The following is a 9,152-nucleotide window of genomic DNA, read 5'->3' as shown; positions in this document are numbered from 1 at the left end:
ACAACATGTATACATGTAGCGTATATTAAATAAAGATAAATCATTTGTGTTTGCTTGTTAAACAATGTTTGAAAAACACATTTGTAAAACTGTTGGGGAAATTACGAACATGCACGTGCATTTGCTGTCATCAGAAAGAGAGGCAATTAGTGGGTTTCAGGCAGCTGTGTGTGTCCCTGAGCAACAGGAGTTCAGGTGGTCTGCTGTCTCCAATCACACGCCACCCCAACATCCTCAATTATCGCACTGAGTCACTGCACATTTGGACTGCAGGGAGAAGGGCCATTGATTGAAAAGAAATGAGTTCTGTAAGCCTCTCTCTCTCTTTCTCTCCCTATCGCTCTCTCTCCCTTTCTCTTTCTCGCTCTCTTGCATTTCAGGAAATGAGCTTATCTTCATGTGCATTCAGCCCCTAGCTGTTGGTTTATAGTGTGTATGTTGCCTATTGCTGGTGTACCAACAAAAGCTCAGGTGTAGAGAAAGACAACGACAGTGGTTCAGTCTGGCTGTAAGCCACACCCCTGTAACATGTTCATTTCAATATGAATTCTGACCCATAAGCAGCATGGTAACATATGTATTAAGTCAACTACATGGGGAGACTGCCTGTCACATGGGAGCTATTGCACAAGGCTCTGGTGAGGTGGTACCCTGATCTTATAGTAGATGACATTAGGCCTGAAATTAATCTCTGTTCATGTAAATGATCAATTAATCCATCTCTATTTCTTCAGTTTCAAGTTGTAGTTCTGGGTTACTGAATAGGTAAGATATAAATTTGTTAGCTTTGTGATGTACGGTATGCAGTGCTGCTGCAACAACACCACAACTGTAATGGTGAGGATGTTGTAGGAGAGGTCTGTCTGATCTTAGGTCAGTCTGGCGAGAGCTCTAACCTGTTCCGCAGTACAGCTGCTCCACACCGCGTTGTGAGCACGCTGCTCTCCCACGCATCTCTCATAACGAGCGACCCGCAGCTTTCAAACACCCCCGCCATGCCTTCCAAATGGCGGCGCTGCAATCCGCAAGCGATAAGCGGCCCCCATTTGGACCCCGCGTCTCCGCCGGCCGTGTGTGTGTGAGAGGCTGGCTTTTTTTTACACCTGCAGGAGCGGGGGGGCGGAGCCGGTCCCGCGGTGCCGTCCCGTCACCAGCGGCCCCCGGGAGAAGGGAGGTGTGAGGCCCGGTGGCTGGCCAGCTGTGCTCTCTCCTGGCAGCCCCAGCCGGACCCACGCTCCGCCTCCCTGCTTTCACTAGACCTCAGCATGGGGAACAACCATGACAGCAACAACGCACCGGTGGGAGAGATGACCCCTGGAATTACTGTTATGAGACCCTTCACTGACATGTTACACAGGTGTTTAATCTTTATTCTTTACGTGAAAGAATAATTCTGTAATCTGTTTTGTGCTTGTAGTAGGTATTTAACATGGTTGGTTACCTTTGCTGGGTAAATTCTCATTTCACGTGACAGGTTTTTAAGAGCACGTATGTATTGCGATGAAATTGTCGCATTTCCTCTGTCAGGGAGTATTTTGAGCCAGAGTAAGAGGAAGTGCATGTTGGCAACCTGGTCTTTTTCATTAAGAGAACTGACGCTAGACCTTTGTGAACTGGAGGTATAATTACTGTGTCTAAGATGTGTCTCAGATGTCCGACTCCAGAGCTCTGCTTTCTGCTTGGCTGGAGTCGGACGTGTACAGTGGCTTCTCCCCGTCTCTCCAGATGGACAAGCTCGCAGTTCTCCACAGCCCGCTCTCTTATTGCTCCTGACAGTCACTGTGGATTCATTTGACCTGACAGGATGCAGATGTGTCTCCCACAAATGGTAGTGTTAAAACAATGACTGAGAGTCTTTAGAATACCCATCTCCCATGGTACATGTATATTGAACAGGACTGTGGGTTATATATGTATATATATATATATATATATATATATATATATATATATATACACACACATATCTCAGCAAGACGCACAGCAGGAAAATGCTGGGCCATTACAACAGATTGAATTTGTCGAGACTCCATCGGAGGGTCTGAACTTCAGCCCAATCGTTCTAAACACATGATTTGGATGAAGCAATGCTCCAGCAAGGCACCACTTCATGTGTACATGAAGATCTTCTGTGCAACACTAATGCAAGTTTTTAAAAGGTAAAAGAATGATTTGTTGTTCTTGAGAAAAGATCGGAGCTCAGAGAGAAGCCCTTTGGCCCACCAGGTTTACACAACGCTGAGAGCGGGTCCAGCTCAATTCACTTAGAAACCGTTTTCATCATTGTGATGAAAATTATTTATGACCTTGGTACTGAGACAGGGATAGGTCCGGGCCTTTTTCCATCTGTGTGCAATACCAACATAATGCTATCATCACCTGTTTCTATGGTTCTTGCGCACATCTGGCTTTTATTAAAAATCATGCAAGGTGCAATTTTTTTCAGACTTTTTGAGTGAGTTTTAGCATTTGGCTCATATTTCTGAAGTAGGCTACAACAACAAATTATGATCTGTTACTTGGAGAAAAGCACTGATCTCATACAGAAATTTGTTTAAAATTTCAAAAGCAGGCTCCTGAGAGGCAACCTTATACTAGAAACCGTACTTTAAGAGCTCACTGAGGTTTACTGCTTTGTGAATTAAAACATGTACGCTAAGATAAAGGGTTTTCTAATGTATCAAGAGTGCAATGTCAGAGCTCACATTTGCTTTGCCTCTCGTGAAACTGATTTATTTACATATGGTCACTAATGTGCTTTGGATAAGTAGAAGGTTATACTTGGCCATATATCACAATGATAAATCCTGGTTGTGATCAATTTACACAGTTACATTTACTTTTCAACTGAAATGGGAACCATGATAAATACTATATATAAATATATAATAATGAAGAAGAGTGGATTTCCCTGGTATCTTCTCTTCGCTACAGTCACCTGGTATAATACCTCATGACTGCTGAACTTCGGGATCTGGGATCTGGCTTTCCTTCAGCCACCATAGATCGGAATCTGTGTGTCCTTTCCCGTTTCTCCCAGGGACGGCAGTCACACAGCTGGTGCTTTCTGGGAACTGCAGTCAGCCCACAGTTATGGGGGAGTTTTAACAGAATACTCCCATGTGCATTTAAGGAAGCTGTAATGTCATGCAATTGGGGCCATATTATTTTTGTATGAATCCCTGGGAGTGATGTAAGAGGAAAGAGGAAACTAGCTAACTCCCACCCGAGGGAGCAAAGGTTAGATTCAAATTGGCTGGGGCCCAGATTGACTGCAGCTTTCTCTCTTGTTTTCTTTTTTCCATGCTTTTGTTCAAAAATGAGTTACACCCACATCAGAAAAGAGGTACACCTCCTGTTGTATATTTTCTTATTATCTGTAATTTATTAGCATTGAGTAATGGTGCTCAGCTGAGGGTTTCAGATTTCTGCTTTATCAAAAGGAATATCCTGTGAAAATATCCGCTGTCAGAGGACAGCTTTATTAATGGCTGAAATAGTGACAAATGGATGGCTCTGATTTATGCTTCCCTGTATTTATTTTCTTCTCTAAAGTATCTGTCTTTGCTCAATTGCAGTAAGCCTAATCGCTCAGGGTCCAGAGCATCTCTAAAAATAATTTGTCAAAGTACCTAAGTACACTAGGATATCTATTGTAAGCATTTCAGTTCATTAAAACGTATAGCATAAAATGAGACAGCAGGGTCTCAAAATTCAAGCACACCCAGTGGACTAATGATTTCACTGAGGACCCATGCTTTTACACGTTATCTGTAAAATGCTACAGATAAATTGAGAAGTAGGCTACAATGCAAAATTAAAAGAAACCATGTTCATAAAAAGTTGTGCGACAGACTGTTTCAAAACAAAATTTTTCACTGTGCAAGATTCCCTAAAAGTGTGACATTTCACCGTCTTCTCAGGCTCAAGTTTTATTTTTCATTGCTGCCTCTCTTTTGTCATGCCTATGGTAACCGGAGATAACAAAAAAAAAAAAAAAAAAAAAAATCCAGTGGCCAGCATAGAATAAACGCGTCTTCCCTAGCTTTCAGCATCGGTTTGATTTACGACTGCTTTGCTAAGGCTACCTGCGCCCTCCAAGTGAAGCGCAAAAGCAGCTGTGGCCGTGCGCTGCACGCGCTGATGGTGTTTTAGCCGACGAGTCTTGTGGTAATTGCTAGCGCGAGTTGCCCAGAGAATTTGTTTTGTTTTTTCATTTGCCTCCTCAAACAAGTCATGATACCTATGGTATCCCATACGTGCGTGCAACGGTCATCAAAAAAAAAAAAAAACCTTGGGAAAGATTGATTGATTGAAAGACTGCTGCTTAATGGATTTGACATGTGAGGATGACACGTCTGTGATGCACCCCGGAGGTTAAACTGAGATGGTCTTCAAGGGAAAATCGGTGTGAATTTAACATGGCATCAGGTTCCTACTTTGGGTAGTTTATCCTCCTTGAAAAATATCCCAGTAGTGTCCCTCTTGCTAACATGATAGCTGAACTGATCATGTACAGATGTGTTAAGAATTGGCTTCAGTTGACTCATTAGCCAGTTTAAAGTAATAGTGAAATAATAATAAAGTTAGGCCAATATTTTTAATATTATACAGAGTGAAACTTAGTCCACTCTTAACTGAACTGTCTGTGATAGTCAATTCTTAACTGAACTGTGTGTGATTGTGTTCCTGTTCTTAACAGAAAAAACCTCACTTCTGGCCAGGCTAGTAGAAGAATTATGCATTACTGGTTTGCATAAGTGGTCTGTGAGGGCTATCTGTAAACGCAAACGGAAACTGTATGTAAGAAATGCTGACTGTGTGTCTGTGTATTTTTGTGCAATTAATGTGCTTTTCTCCGACTTAGCTTTTGGATGAAAATGAGATAAGCCTTTCAGCCACCAGCTGTCGCCAGAATTGACTTTGACCTCCTTTTTGGCTCGCTTTGCTCAAAAGTCAGAATTTGAGTCACAAAGGCAGCACTCTTTAAGGAACTGGGCTGAGAATTATAAGAACACAATCCATTCTTGCTAGCCTTCCTCTGACAGGCTGGTCTGTAATTAAAAGATTATCGTTTTGTGCAGGAAGAGCGGGAAGTGTTTTCACACAAACAAAACAAATATTCGGCCCCATGCAAGCTGGGTGAATGGTTAAAAGTTGTAGCCTCATGGGTAATTTGTCTTATTTGGTTAAATGATGCAGCAATTTCCCACCGACAAAACATAACAAACGGCGTATGGATCAGCAGTGCACTCACTGCAGATTAAAGCTGAACTTCCTGCGATGCGTACATGGCTATGCAATACGTTACCTCTGTCAAACATGGCACAGTTCCAAAAAGACCCTGCTGCCATGTCTAAGCATTTAATTAAAGGGCAAAATATACTTGACAACTTCAAAGTTAAAGTCACTCGTTTTAAATTACGAACGATGGTTCAACAAGGACGTTGGCTTGCTGCAAAATATTTCCTTATAGCACTAAGAACTGGACTCCTATGTAGCTGATTAATATCATTAGAATTTCCCTCAGGGAATATTGTAAAAGCATTATCTCTGCAAAGCATTATGCATTTTTACTGATATGATGCAAATGACAGCTCCTATTGCAGTTGGTGTTTTTACAATGGTGTGAATAATTCACACAATAAATACATTTCTGCCGTTTCAATTAAAATAATTTAATTGTAACAGAGTTATTATTGTATAATAATTATTATAATTGTACAATTTATATTGCAACAGAAAAAATGTCCACACATTAATTGTGATCACACACCCCATGGAGACATGCTATCTCAGAATGAGCTGTATGTAGAATGCTGTCCGCCAAGGTGTAACTTGGCTGGATGGCTGGATGGCATACCTGCCATCTCAGTTGCTTGTTTTTCAGTAAGTTTAGCCCATAATATATACATGGTCTGAATATCAGGGATAAGGACCCCTCCCTCTAGTGGGAGAGAGTGGTAACAGTCACTGCAGATTTAAATAATAGGATCCAGATGTGTTTCTCCCTGCTGTTTGAGACAGTAATCTTGTGAGACCATATGAGCCAAAGACACCACTTTCCATGCTGGACAGTGCAACTTCCTAGATATTGAGGAGACAAAGGACAGAGTCTCCTCAAAGTTATCTAGCATTAAAACAAGACTTACATGCATTAATTCCAATATGAGCCCAGGAAAGTGTGAAACATTCATGCATCATCTTAGCAGAATTAGTCTATGTAAAGACAGCCCCATAGATTGATTTGAGTCATTTTGCAGACAAATTGACTCTTTCATCACATCCTGTAGATATAAAATTATATAAATCATTAGGAAGAGCATAGGGTAATGGATAGTGTGTGGTACGTGTGAGGAACTGTAAGTGCTCTGTCCAATAAAGGAAGTAGGTGGCACATACATATTAGATCTCAAATCCTGTTAGATGTAGAATTGCCACTTAACCTTGGAGCCCTTCCAAGTTGCAGCTTAAATCAACTCATTCATTACATTTCCTATAAAAGCTTGACCAATGTTAAAGGATGACATTTTGCAGTGCAATAGATGCTTTATGTTTCTCATTACACTGTGTGTCACCAATTCATTCATCATTTAATTCTATGCTTTAAAAGCAACACTACACCCTTTCTGCAATAATCTATAAGTGTACCAATGTATAAGTGAATTATGTGTATAAATAGTAGTCAACTGTCTAAAAATTCAGAAGTCACATATGTAATGAGAGTGAGAGGTCAATGAGAATGTACTTATCTGGGTGCAAGCTTTGAGCTTTTTTACATATCAACCTGTATTTTCATATCTGCAAAACCAATATATAGATTGCTTTTGTATTTGGATTTTTTTTGTAACAGCTCTCATGATCTCAAAGGACTTCACAGCAAGGTGGAGTAAACTCATCTCAATCTCCATTGATGTGTACCACCTACCTGTGTGATGTAAGGCATGAAATTTAGTCTTAGACTCTTCACCACAAATCAGCTGAGATGGAGGAGTTGGGGGGGGGGGGGTTATTGAGTCAGTTAAACTGTGGTGTGATTAAATGAGCCTCGTTACAGGAAGCACAAAGAGCCATTCTCACAGGCCACAGTCATTGCAACTGTCGCTACTGTTTTCAGTGGAATGCTTGCGACCAAGCGTTTTGAAGTGAACCGCAACCTCTCAGTCATTCTGCTGCCTCAGCTGTTTTCAACATTCACGGCTTGGTCGCTTGACATAACTACACACAACCACATTAGCCGATTACTGTGGATGCGACCATGACAACTGTCATGAAGACTAATCTCCTGGCCTTCAAACTAACGTTAGCTAGCGCTATAAATGTAACATGGACAAGAAAGTGATTGTTGAGATGAGTAAATTTGGACTTTGCAAACACCTCTCCACCTCTGACAATTACTCAGCTGATTTTGAAAGTGAATGATTGTGGCTTGTGCAAACAGCTCCAGTGCAGTTTTGTCTGGCTGATTTTCCACTACGTGCACTCTTGCTTAATTCAGTATATTATCCTCTCTTTTGAGAAGTAAACAAACTGAGAACACATTAAAATGAAAATATCAGTGAGAAGCACTCTGTGACACTGAACCATTTCTTTGTGTGATCTTCAGAGCACATTTATTCTTTGTGTCACTAGGGGGAATTTCAGCAGATTCTGAACACTAGCTTGGTGACTGGAAAGTGAATTTCCCCCCTTTTATTCTAAGAATTTGCCCTTAAGATAATAATAAATGTTCTGATGTTGGAAGGCTTTTGATAAAAAATATCTAAGTCTCCAAAATCTTGGATCAGTGCTGAAAAACTGAAGATAGGAGCATTTCCCAACCCGTATTTGCAGAATGGATCGTGCTGTAAGCTTTAATGAAACTCTTGACTCACGTCCTGTGAGGAGGCAGCGCTGTTGCGCAACCCCGTAACGTGTGGGGATGAGAGCCTCCCCTCCAGGCCCCAGCGCTGCCCGGCCTCCCTCGTATCGCTGCGCTCGCTCCTCCGTGCGCTTCGCCGTGATTGGCCTCGCTCAAACGCAGGCTGCGGCATAGCGCAGGCCCGAGCCACTGAGCTAAAGCAAACCCTCCCGATGAGGGGATTGGGGAAGAGTAAAGAATAGATCATTCAGAGCGGATGAAAGGAGCGGGGCACCGACTGCCGGCGGAGACGCAAAGCTGTGCGGAAGGCCGCGAGGGGTACAGAAACACCGGGCGATGGACGCGTTCGGCTTCCATGTGACTCAGCGTACAGATTAAGAGCAGCACCTCGGAAAAGCCAATGTCCTAACAGCTGGCGCACTTCCCCCCCAGCCCAAGTCCTTACCCTGGGGGGTTATTTCTCAATTCCCCAGCCATCCTTCATGTACTCTGTCACTTAGCTTGTCCTTTTGCGTATGGACAGAGATAGTCACTGGCCGGGGAATAGTGGGAAAAATCCTTCTTGACACTGAAAAGTAATTGCCAAGGGAGGGCTCTGGAGAAGGGTGCACACATCTGGTCTGTTCCTCCTCTTTCATTGCGTGATCTTACACTGTTCACACTGTCACACACACTCCCCCAACATTCACAAAAACCCAGAACACATGAGCATCACAAGCAGGGTGCCATTTGTTCCAGCTTGTTGAGGAATATATTTTAATGCGCTTACTCCTAAAAGTGTGAATCGTCCAGCCATGCTTACAAAGTAGCAAGGGTTTGTAAGCATGGCTGGAAGTATGTAAGTGCCCTGGCATAAAAGAGCCCGCATAAGTAAAACACAAAGTGTGTGTGTGCCTGCACTTTCACGGATTTCCAGAATCCAGGCACAAGTGCACCAGAAGGCCCCCTGGAGCCAGTGTTCAATAGAAATAAACTAGTGGCCTCCTTAACTTTCACAGAAAGTAATTTGGCATGGTCTGTTTACTACCACGGCACGGCTGCATCCAACCTGCAATTTCAAGGGTATGTGAGCACTGAGACGCACATCCATATCTTGTTATGTTTAAAATATCAAACAAAATGAAAGCAAATTATAAATCGTGGTGGAGAAACTGCCTACGTCATCTAAGAGCATACAGCACACCCGGTGTCTTCCGCTTTGCCTTCCAATATTATTGGGGCTTGTCCCAGATGCCTCACTGAGTGAGTAAATTCAGCTGGCTTTTCTTCTTCAATGGCAAGAGTGGCGGTG

Source organism: Anguilla rostrata, chromosome 5 (assembly GCF_018555375.3).
Source record: "Anguilla rostrata isolate EN2019 chromosome 5, ASM1855537v3, whole genome shotgun sequence".
In the NCBI taxonomy this organism is placed as follows: Eukaryota; Metazoa; Chordata; class Actinopteri; order Anguilliformes; family Anguillidae; genus Anguilla; species Anguilla rostrata.
Note: the sequence above shows the minus strand (reverse complement) of the source record.